Below are 11665 nucleotides of genomic sequence, written 5' to 3'. Positions count from 1 at the left end.
GGCTGAATGGGATTGGGGGGAAAAACTACTTAAGTATTGAAAATTTCAAATACTGGCTGTCCTCACCTTCCACAGTAGTGCAAGACTGTAAACTGACCACACAACCTGAAACCAGACAGAGCCGTCTTAATGATCAGTGGGGAAAATTACTATTGTTTTGCGGCCTTTAAAGTTTGTTGCCGAAACATTAAAAATTCTCTTACTGCCGGTTGTAAATGTATGGAAAAATGAAAAAAATAGTAAAGCCATCATTTATCCAGTACACTGTAATTAGAAACATTGAAAATAAAAGTGTTTTATGTTTTATATATTACTCTGTTTTGTGTTGCTATAACAGAACACCTGAGACTGGGTAATTTATAAAGAACAGAGGTTTATTTGGCTTACGATTCTGGGACAGCTGAGTCTGGCACAGGCCTCAGGCTGCTTCTACTCATGGCAGAAAGCGGCAGGCAGCCAGCGGGTACAAGAAGATCACATGGCGAGAGGAAGCAAGAGAGAGAGACAGAGGAGGTGCCAGGGTCTTTTAAACAACCAGCTCTCGTGGGAACTAATAGAGTGAGAACTCACTCATTAATCCCCCCACCTAGGGAGAGCATTAATCCATTCATGAGGGATCTGCCCCCATGACTCAAACAGCTCCCAGCACTGCCACATTGGGGATCAAATTTCCACATGAGTTCTGGGAGGACAATACATCCAAACTCCATCATTTGTAAAAATTGATCCAGACAGCTGAGACCACATCCACCCTGTGAGCACAGGCCCCTCACCCTCTCTGCCCCAATGCTGCCCGTTCACACCTGCCACCCAGCTCACCATGGACGATGATATTGCTGTGCTTGTCCTCAACAATGGCTCCAGCATGTGCAAGGCAATGCCCCTGAGCCATCTTCCCTTCCATTGTGGATGCCTGCAGCACTAAGGCCTGATGGTGGGTATGGGCTGGAAGGACTCCTACATGAGTGATGAGGCCCAGAGCAAGAGAGGGATCCTGACCCTGAAGTACCCCATCGAGCACCTTGTTGTCACCAACTGGGACAACATGGAGAAGATCTGGCACCATACCTTCTATAAGGAGCTGCGTGTGGCTCTTGAGGAGCACCCCATGCTGCTGACTGAGGCCCTGCTGAACCCCAACACCACCCGTGAGAAGATGACCCAGATCATATTTGAGACCTTCAGTACCCCAGCCATGTACGTGGCCATCCAGGCTATGCTGTCCCTGTTTGCCTCTGGCCATACACTGTGCCCATCTATGAGGGGTACATCCTCCCCCACGCCATCTTGTGTCTGGACCTGGCTAGCTGGGACCTGACAAACTACTTCATGAAGATCCTCACTGAACATGGCTACAGCTTCACCACCACCGCCACCAAATGGGAAATTGTGCATGATGTCAAGGAGAAGCTGTGCTACGTCGCCCTGGACTTCAAGTAGGAAATGGCCACAGCAGCCTCCAGCTCCTCCCTGGAGAAGAGCTACAAGCTGCCTGATGGTCAAGGGATCACCATCAGCAATAAGCCAAAGCCCTGAAGCTCTCTTCCAGCCTTCCTTCCTGGGCATGAAATCCTGTGGCATCCACGAAACTACCTTCAACTCCATTATGAAGTGTGATGTGGACATCTGCAAGGACCTGTAGGCCAACATGGTGCTGTCTGGTGGCACCACATGTACCCAGGCATCGCAGACAGGATGCAGAAAGAGATCACTGCCCTGGCACCCAGCACCATGAAGATCAAGATCATTGTTCCCCCTGAGCGCAAGGACTCTGCATGGATCGTCAGCTCCATCCTGGCCTCACTGTCCACCTTCCAGCAGATGCGGATCAGCAAGCAGGAGTCCCACGAGTCCACTGCTCCATCACCCACTGTAAATGCTTCTAGGGGGACTGTTACTTAGTTGAGTTACACCCTTTCTTGACAAAACCTAACTTGCACAGAAAATGAGGTAAGATTGGCATGGCTTTATTTGTCTTTTTGTTTTGTTTCATTGGGGGTTTTTTTGGCTTGACTCAGGATTTAGAAACTGGTATGGTGGAGGTGACAGCAGTCGGTTGGAGCGGGCATCCCCAAAGTTCTACAATGTGGCCAAGGACTTTGTTTGTACATTGTTCTTTCTTTCTTTCTTTTTACAAGATGACCGGTAAGGGGATCTTAACCCTTGACTTGGTGTTGTCAGCACCACGCTCTCCTAAGTGAGCCAATTGGCCGTCCCTATATAGGGATCCGAACCCGTGGCCTTGGTGTTAGCACCACACTCTCCCAAGTGAGCTACGGGCCGGCCTTCATTGTTCTTTTTTTAAATAGTCATTCCAAATATTGTGAGATGTATTGTTACAGGAAGTCCCTTGCCCTCCCAAAAGCCACCCCGCTTCTCCCTAGGGAGATTGGCCCAGTCCTCACCTGGAATGGCCCAGTCCTCACCGGTGTCCACACAGGGGAGGTGACAGCATTGCTTTTGTGTAAATTATGTAATGCAAATTTTTTAAATCTTTGCCTTGATACTTTTTTATTTTGTTTTATTTTGAATGATCAGCCATTGTGGCCCTCCCTTTTCTCCTTCAACTTAAGATGTATGAAGGCTTTTGGTCTCCCTGGGGGTGGGTTGAGGTGTGGAGGCAGCCAGGGCTTACCTGTACACTGACTTGAGACCAGTTCAATAAAAGTGCACACCTTAAAGCGAGGCAAGGCGTGACTTTGTGGTGTTGGCTGGGTGTGTGGACAGCAGAGTGTGCAGCTGGGAGAAAGGCAGGGCTGAGGAGGCCAAGCCATCCCTATCTAAAGTTGGGGTGGGCTAAGGTGCTTCTAACTACCATTGAGCAGGGTGGGAGGAGTTAAGGGTCCTGGCCTTGCCTCTTGCTTGTAACGGGATCGCAACCCTCGGTGTCACGCCCGTACCGGGGACTGGCAACGGGATCGCAACCCTCGGTGTTGCACCCGCGCCTCGCTCAGCCAGTGAGCGGGAACCGGTCTGTATGTGGGATCCGAACCCTCGGCGGGAACGCCGCCGCGCTTCCCAAGCGGCGCACTATAGCAGTGCGCCACCGGGCCAGCCCCTGCCTTGATACTTTTTAGTTTTGTTTTATTTTGAATGATCAGCCGTTATGACCCCCCTTTTTGTCTCTCAACTTGAGATGTATGAAGGCTCTTGGTCTCCCTGGGACTGGGTCGAGGTGTGGAGGCAGCCAGGTCTGACCTGTACACTGATTTGAAACCAGTTCCATAAAGATGCACACCTTAAAAAAAAAAAAAGTATCTGGAGTAGCTTGAACAGTCCTTCTTGTTTGATGTGTAACATGGAGCAAGCATCTTTTCCATGCGTTGGTGAAATGCCACACTCCTAAGTTTGGGTCAGCTTCCAACATTTGATGCTTTACACTTTCAATGTTGTGAAACATCTCCAAGAGTGCCTCTAATGTGGAGTTTTTCCCAGTGTCACTTCTGCTGGGACCTCTTCATCTTTCTCATCAAAACCACTTTCCTCATTTACGTGCTGTCTTCACTGAGTTCCTCTTGCTGAATACACGGAGTCCTGAATGGTGGCAGTGTCGACATTGCCATGGCTTAGCGCTTTCTTCTGGAATTACATTTACATTTGGCTCCAGTTTCACTTCCAGTGTTCACTTTTCATTTCTTTGGTGCATTTTCACTTTTTTGGCCAATTCCCTCTTTTGATGACCCATTTTTGTAAAATGTCATGTGGGTTATCACTAGGAGACAAGGAGGCAACATGATACATGCTTCCTGTTTGCATGTGAACTGAACTACAGATGGGGAGTGACCAGACCCCAACCGACAGACTTTGAAAGAAGTGATGTAACTGACCCCTGGTCACAATGTGCATCTGTTACTTACGCAGTGATGTGTGGACAGAAGGGCTTGCAGCAAAGTCTGTACCTTGTGCAATTACCCAGTTAATACGCTGTGGTAACTGAAATTTGAACTGTTGTTGTGGGTGATGGGTGTTATTTAACTAAACCATAGTAACTGAAATCCATGCACATTGGACCATGCAAATCGAGCACTGCCAGTAGTGTGTACAAAGTAGGCAGATTAGTATAGTAACCCCCAAGTACAACGCCTAGCTTCCACCAGTGTTGGCCAGTCTTGTTTCTGCAGCACCCCCACCTGCTCTCCCCTTCCTGTATCGTTTCAAAGCAAATCCCTGATGTCTCATCACTTCATACTTAAGTATCTCTATTTGCACTTCAGAAGTGGGGTTTGAACCCAACTCTCAAATTCCAGAGTCTGAGCTCTCAGCTTCCTGGGGAAGGACGCACATGCAGAGAAATGGAGTGGCACATTAACAGACAGTTGTTCCTTTCTTCCTGACAACAACTCTATGAAGTATTATTGCCTTCGTTTTTTTTCAGATGAGAAAACTGAGGCACAGAGGGGCTACGTGACTTGTCCAAGATCACACAGTGAGTGAGTAGTTGCATCAGGCTTTAAATTTGGGTCTCCTCATTCCACATCCTGTCCTATTTCTTCTATGTCACAACTACACAGAAAGGGGGGTCCTTTGCTGACTTTGTCCTGTGGCCAGTCTTCTGCACCAGTTAGCTTCCAGCTGTGGTCAAGAACTTAGAGAACCATATACACTGTATTGCTTTCTTCTCTGCACCTACAGTCTTGTTGGAATATGCTTTCAATGAAAAACTCAAAAACAAAGACTCAGCACCATCCTTGCCCGGGTATTGACTTCTCCTGATCCTGAGGGATAAGGTTCCTCCTGGCACTAAATCCATTGCCAGGGCCACACTTTTGGCATGTTGAGGAGGGCTTAGGAGAGCCCTCGTCTATCAACAGCTCCCTCCCGTGACTGCAAGAAAAGCCTCATTGGAGCAGCTTACTGCCTGCAAGAAAAGCCTCATTGGAGCAGCTTACTGAAGTGAAACCTGGTATGCCCCCAGCTGGGCCTTATCTGGGCCTGGGTTAAATAACTGCTTTCTGCTCAAACACCTTAGCTCTGGATGGTGGCCTCCTGGTGCTGAGCCTCTGTCCTCTCTCCTGAGAAAGAACATTGCCTGGAAGGATCTGATACTGTGAAAACAACTGCGGAGAGAAGGGGCAGGAGAGAGAGTGTTGGGAGGAGGAAGAGAGGTGGGGGAAGGGGAGGAGAAAGAACAGAAATCCTGCCTGTCATTCTGCTGACACCTCTCTTGCTCACTGTGCCCAGCTCACAATTCCTCAAGCAGTAAGAACAGGCCTCATGACGGCTTCCCATTGGTTGCTTTCCTTTCTTTTCTACTGCAGCTTTCTGATTTCCCTGTGAATCTTCCTCCTGTTCCAGAACAAAGGCACACTTCCTCTCCTGCTCCTGCAAGGAGTCCAGAGGGGCAGGGTCCTTTCAGCCCCTTTGGCTGGAATTTCCCAGCAGTCTCAGCAGTGACTTTGGGTGTGGCTGGGACAAAGATATTTAAGGAAGGAGGCAGCAGGCTCTAAGAACAGAAAGATGGGGAGTTGCCAAAAGAAGGAAGATACGGGTGGCCCAGTTTAATGTCTATTTAGGCCTTACATATGGCATCCCATCAATTTAAATAGATAGTCACTATTTTGTCTCCCCAAGTCCACCCCTGCCCCCAAATTTTTATTTTTGGTAACAGCATTTATGCATACCCTTTCATCCGGGGAATCTCCTCTCCCTGCTATAAATGATTCTGGTGGGACTGCCAGTCACAAACCCTTCTCCCCTCAGAGGGGAACGCATGCAACCCAGGTCTGGCCAATCAGAGCCTTCCCTGGGCCTGTATATATGGATACTAGGAAAGAGAAACCCTCCTTCCTTCTCAGGTTGCTAAGCAGAAATTAAATAAAGCTGGAACTATTTGCAACCACTGCCACCCCTTGTATGGAGGAAGGTCATTTGGAGTAGGAGAAAATGAGAGCAACTCACAGAAAGAAGAAGAGTTGATTTTTGTGTGTGTGTGAAGTGAGAGAGAGTCAGATATCTATCTCTCTATCTATCTGTCTGGACCTGACAATTTTATTTAAGTCTCTGGATTAAGTCATAATATAACCTAGCAATATGTCTGGAACCATTTTGTGTGTGTGTGTATAAACTTGTTTGAGTTGGGTTTTCAATACTTAGAAAAAGAGAGAGTCCTAAAAGAGTCCTTCAATGCTCACAGCAATCCTGTGAAGTATTCAAGGCTCAGAGGGTATCTTGTCCAAAAGTCACGTAGGCAGCACTGGGGAGCCAAGATTCACACCAGGTCTCCCTGATCCCGCAACTCTGCAGCTGGTGCTCTGCCAAGTTCCCTCCTAAAGATGGGTTAAACCTTGTCCTGCCCCAAAGAAACAAAGTCTGCCAGGAAAGTTAGACCTTATATAATGGTAAAGCAAAACAGAACATAATGCTATAACAAAGATACAAACAAAATTCATTGGGGTCTGCAGAGGAGAGAGCATTTGAGACCAAATCGTGCTTCAAGTCAGCCCAGGCCCAGGTTGGGGGGACTTCTGAATACTCGGATGCCCCATGAAACCCCAAAGCAAGGAATCTCCCAAAGCCATTTTGGACTTTTGTGAGCATGAGGCCGTTTGTTGATGTATGACAGTTCTCACAGCCCTGAAGAGAAGCGTATCGCCGTGAGCTGTGGCCACTATTTGCAGAACACGGCGTTGTCTGTGACTCTGACGCTCATATTTGCAGTTGCCCTGAAACCTTTGCTCCAAAGAGCCCCACCTCACCGCCATTCCTGATTACTGCTCTGCCACTTCCCACTGCAACCACAGCGAGCCTGCAGCCGAGTAGGGCTTGGGAAAAGGTGAGTATGAATATTTATTTCCCAGCCATCTACCGAGGGAAATGAATTTGCATTTCCACTTGCAAGCTATTTGCAAAGTGTGCTGTACATTCACTTGTTTATTCCTAGAGTCTAAAAAAAAGTGGTTTCAACCTTGTTTTTTCTATTCCAGACCACTTTAAGCCTGGCAAAATAACCCACAATCAATCTACCCCATTTTACGTCAGTTCCTATTGCTTATAATAAAATACGTGGGGCCGGCCCGGTGGCGCACTGCTACAGTGCGCAGCTTGGGAAGCGCGGCGGCGCTCCCGCCGAGGGTTCGGATCCCACATACAGACTGGTTCCCGCTCACTGGCTGAGCGAGGTGCAGGTGCAGCGCCGAGTGTTGCGATCCTGTTGCCGGTCCCGGTCTGGTACGGGCGCAACACTGAGGGTTGCGATCCATTGCCGGACATGAAAAAAGACAAAAAAATAAAAAATAAATAAAAAAATAAAATACGTGGGATTGGGTAATTTATAAAGAAAATGAAATTTATTGCTTACAGTTTCTGAAGCTGGGAAGTCCAAAGTCCAGGGAACATACCTGTTGAGAGCCTGGGTGGTGATGACAGTGATGGCAGAGTGTCACACTGCAAAAATGGTGGGACAGAGAAAGCAAGAGACTCTCCTCTCCCTTTAAAGCCCTCCGAACCACACCCCCGACCACCATTATCAATCCATTCACTACGGCATGGTCCTGCAATCTAATCACCTCTTTAAGGCCCCACCTTTCGATGTCCGTAACAGAATTTCCCACCCTCAACTGTTAACAGTGGGGATTAAGCCTCAACGAGGTTGGGGGCAACCATTCTACAGCACCCATCCTTTCTAACAAGTGGAAAAATAACTCAAAGATAGGATTGAGGGGCCAATATAAAGAATATTTGGGGATTAGGTGTACATGCTCATTAGCAATCAAGGCATAAATGATTCATTTTCATATTGTAATACATAATTATCTTTAGTCATAATTACTGAAAAATTAAAGGCTAAAAATAAAGTTGAAGCAAATATGTATTACTAGTCACTCTAAGGTTCAAACAAATCCAAACTAACTTGATAATGATGAAGCTAAATTAACAATAAATCATAATTAAAAGCAAGAATGGCAGCAATTGGAGATCACGACCCCACATGATAACACTGATGGCAAACTGGTGACAGAGCGCCTTTCTAGACAATGTCAGGGGGGGCAAGGCTCCACCGGTTCTTTGTGCAGGGCCACGCTTGCCTCAAAACAGACTTCTTGGTGGAATACTAAATTAGAATCCTCAAAAAAATTTGATAGTTCATTGATTTTTGTTTATAAATTCCAAATTGGATTAACCTGTAATAATTCACTTAGCAAGGTATTAGTAAGTAGGTCTTAGATATATATTAAAATGAAAGTGGGGGAAGGAGTGTTGGGGAGAAAATAAAACAAACAAACAAATAAATAAAATGATTTTTAAATAGTTAATCCCAAAGGACTAAAGGGAAGACTTGCTTTCTTGGGTCAGTTTGAAGCCCATTAGGTGGGGGGATAGCACTTAAGAATCACCGGTTGGAAGGCAGTGGAACAGAGCTAATTGTTATTGGCAGGGGTCTTAGACCACATGAAATGAGATCTGAGAACCAGAGACATTTGCTCCAACCCTCTTGCTTTCCACCATAAGAGTTATGCCAGGACCTCAGGTGAATGCTAAGCAGTCCAATCTGACACCCTCAGTTAGGTTAGCATAGAGGTTAATGTGACTTGGAAGTTTTTTACGCCTGCTAATTTTAAAAAGTGCAACCTCCTTAAAGCAATGAAGATGGATGTTGGCAATTCACGGAAGAGTTACATTTTATTTGTGGCTTAAAAATTAGATGAAAGAAAGACTAGATAGCAGTCTGCCAAGCAGTGCCAGTCTCCAAAGGGTGCAGTGCCTGGGTGTTTCTTCCTTAAAAATTAACACTTTACGATAGTGTAACACTTTTAACCTCTCAAAACACATTTGCATGTGTTACTGCGGTCTCTAGGGAGGAGGTGTAATTTCTGAGGTAACCTGAGACGGTTTGCAGCTCCCTGACCTCTTTTTCTTCCTCTCTTCCCAACCCTCTCCTTCTCTTTGGGTTCATAATCCCGCCCGATTTTTTCCTTTCTCTTGTTCTTTCTGTTCAGTTTCTTAGCTCCTGCTTAATACAAGGGTACTTCAAAAAGTTAATGGAAAGATTCATCTTATCTTTTAATTCTACTTTTTTCATGAACTTTTTGAAGCACCCTTGTAGCTTGCTCAGGCCTGCTCATCTTGAAATGAGTCCACAGGACTTTACAGGGTTACTCAGAGTTCAAGAGGTGGCTGGTTCTGGAATCAAAGTCTAATTCAACCTAGATTTGTTGAGTCCTTTTAAAAAGATAAAAATATTTGGCTTTTCAATTAGTCAAGTAGGACCTTCCTGTAAAGTCCCCTCATTCCTGGCTAAATTATCGAAGATAAGCAGGTTTCAATTGGAAGTCACCCATGTGTAGCGAGGTTACCTCTGGTCTCCAGCCAGCACAAGCTGCGAAACCTAAAGTTCAGAAACCTGGGGAGTGTTGTGGGTTGAACTGTGTCCCCTGCTGCGATGTTATAATATGTACATATTGGTTTTCATCCGTAGTTCCTGGCTCATAACTCCTGTAGCCCTTGTTCTAATCTTGCCCTGCCTTTCTGTTTTGGAGCTGGCCATGAAAAAATTCAGAAGTGGTTCTGCCTCATTCCAGGGAGGAAGGACTGCCGCACAGAGAGGCCGGGAAGCATCTGAACAAACAGGGCTTGCTGGGTGTCCCCCCTCAGTCTATTAGTATTAGACCATACCCTTTTTGTCCAATCACATTTCCGCATGGTTGTCCATGTTTCAATCATGCCTACGAAATGTAGCTTCCATAAAAAACCCAAAAGAACAGCGTTTGGAGAGCTTTGGGACAGTCGAACAGGTGGTGGTTCCAGGAGGGCGGTGTGCTGGGGGAGGGCATGGAAGCTTCACACGCCTCCCCCCATATCTCACCCTATGCATCTGTTCAGCTGCATCTTTTGTAGTATCCTTTATAATAAACGGTTAATTGTGTTTCCTTGAGTTCTGTCAGCCACTTAGCAAATTAATCGAACCCAAGGAAGGGTCGTGTGAACCTCAATTTATAGCTGGTTAGTCAGAAGCATAGATAAAACAAGCTGGGGCTTGCAATTGGCACCGGAAGTAGGAGACGATCTTGCAGGACTGAGCCCTCAATCTGTGGAATTTGACACTATCTCCAGGTAGATAGTGTTGGAATTAAATTGGAGGACACCTAGCAGGTGTATGCTACAGAATTGATTGCTTTCTTGCTGGTGGAGAGAAATCCCCACATCTTGTGTCAGAAGTGTGTTTACAGAGTATAGAGGGAGAAACTGAGTGTGCTTTTTCCACTTACTCCCCCTTCCCAAATTCATATGTTGAAGTCCTAATCCCCGGTATCTAAGAATGTGACCTTATATGGAGATAAGGTCTTAGTAGAAGTAATCAGGTAAAAATAAGGTCATTAGGGTGGGCCCTAATCCAGTATGACTGGTACTCTTATAAAAAGAGGAAAACTGGACACAGACATATTCAGAGAGAAGACAATGTCTCTATCCCCTAGTTGGGAGCTCCTTTTCCATTCTCTTAAATGGATATTTTTATCACTGCACTGACCACATTGCACTTTCCTGATACCTCACTGTGGGCTCCTTGAAGGTAGGGACCCCCGAGGTATATATATCCTGTAGTCTAAGTCAGGCAGAACAGAATAGGGACATGCCCCAGAGAGGCTGCTCATGAATATTCAGGCTGGGTCAGCATTAGTCACCTCCTTGTTTTGCAGTTAATGAACCTATAATGAGCTTTTGACAGTTTAACCACTCTACCGATCAGCATGCTACACCTGGAACTTTGTGGTTTTTGGAATAAAAACTTAAAACCATGAAAAACTGCAGTGCCTGTGCACTGGGAGGATCTCCTCACTGTACATGTCCAAAAAAACCTCAGAAACTCAGGGACACATGACAGGAAGCCGATGGAAACTTGCATCAGCCTGTTAGCTCTTAATTACCCTAGATCCTCCGCCATGGTTCTATATTCCACCCCAGAACAACATATGAACCCTCCCCTTAAGAATCCATGGTGCGTTCTTCCCTCACAAAGATGTCCATGCACTCTCTTGCATGTACTTTCACTTTGCAATAAAGCCCTATTGTTTGAATGTTTCGATTGTCTGTCACTTGTTCTTTCCTTTCGTTGTATGTTGTACAGGTGCTAGCCACAATATGGACCCCTCTCAGTCCCATGAAAGATTCTTCTTCACAGTTTGACCAAGAACCTAAAAACTGCTGTCCAGTAACAGCATTGACACCTCGCCAGGAGATAAGGGGACTCTGGGTGCCAGGGATGGCCCTAGGATTTTCCCCACATGGCACATGTGTGGCTCTGATATCTGCACCAGTGAAAATTGGAAAGCCTCAGGAACCAGAGGAGATTCTAGCTGCAAGAGGCAAGTAGCCACTGGGACTAATTTGCTCCCTTGTCTCTGCTGCTGGTAAGTCTCTCCTGGAGCCCCCAGCCTAAATTCTGACAAAACAACACTTTATTCTCTTTTACTTTCCCTTTCTTTTTCCCTTTTCTTTCTCTTTGAAGTGACTGCTGGACAACTACAGCTTGGTCTTATAACTATACTAATGCCCAGTCACTGGACTCTGTCCCACCCCTGGCCTCCCAATTCTAAGATACCAAATATGTTATGTACGGAAAATAGAATAATTTAATCAGGCTCCCTTCACCTCAGGGCCAGTTGGGGGTGGTTCAGTAAACAAATTGTGTGTATGGGGGGTTAGAGTTGGTGTGCATGTGTGGTGCCAC

General features: G+C 46.1%; 1 pseudogene; it reads left to right on the top strand.

Annotated features, from left to right (window-relative positions):
- The first annotated feature begins 817 nt into the window (after positions 1–817).
- On the top strand, positions 818–1902 carry LOC103598298 (annotated as a pseudogene).
- The last annotated feature ends 9763 nt before the right edge of the window (positions 1903–11665 follow it).

This window comes from Galeopterus variegatus, unplaced genomic scaffold (genome assembly GCF_000696425.1).
Source record: "Galeopterus variegatus unplaced genomic scaffold, G_variegatus-3.0.2 Scaffold2559, whole genome shotgun sequence".
Lineage (NCBI taxonomy): Eukaryota > Metazoa > Chordata > Mammalia > Dermoptera > Cynocephalidae > Galeopterus > Galeopterus variegatus.
Note: the sequence above shows the minus strand (reverse complement) of the source record. Positions and strands in the feature narration are given on the sequence as shown.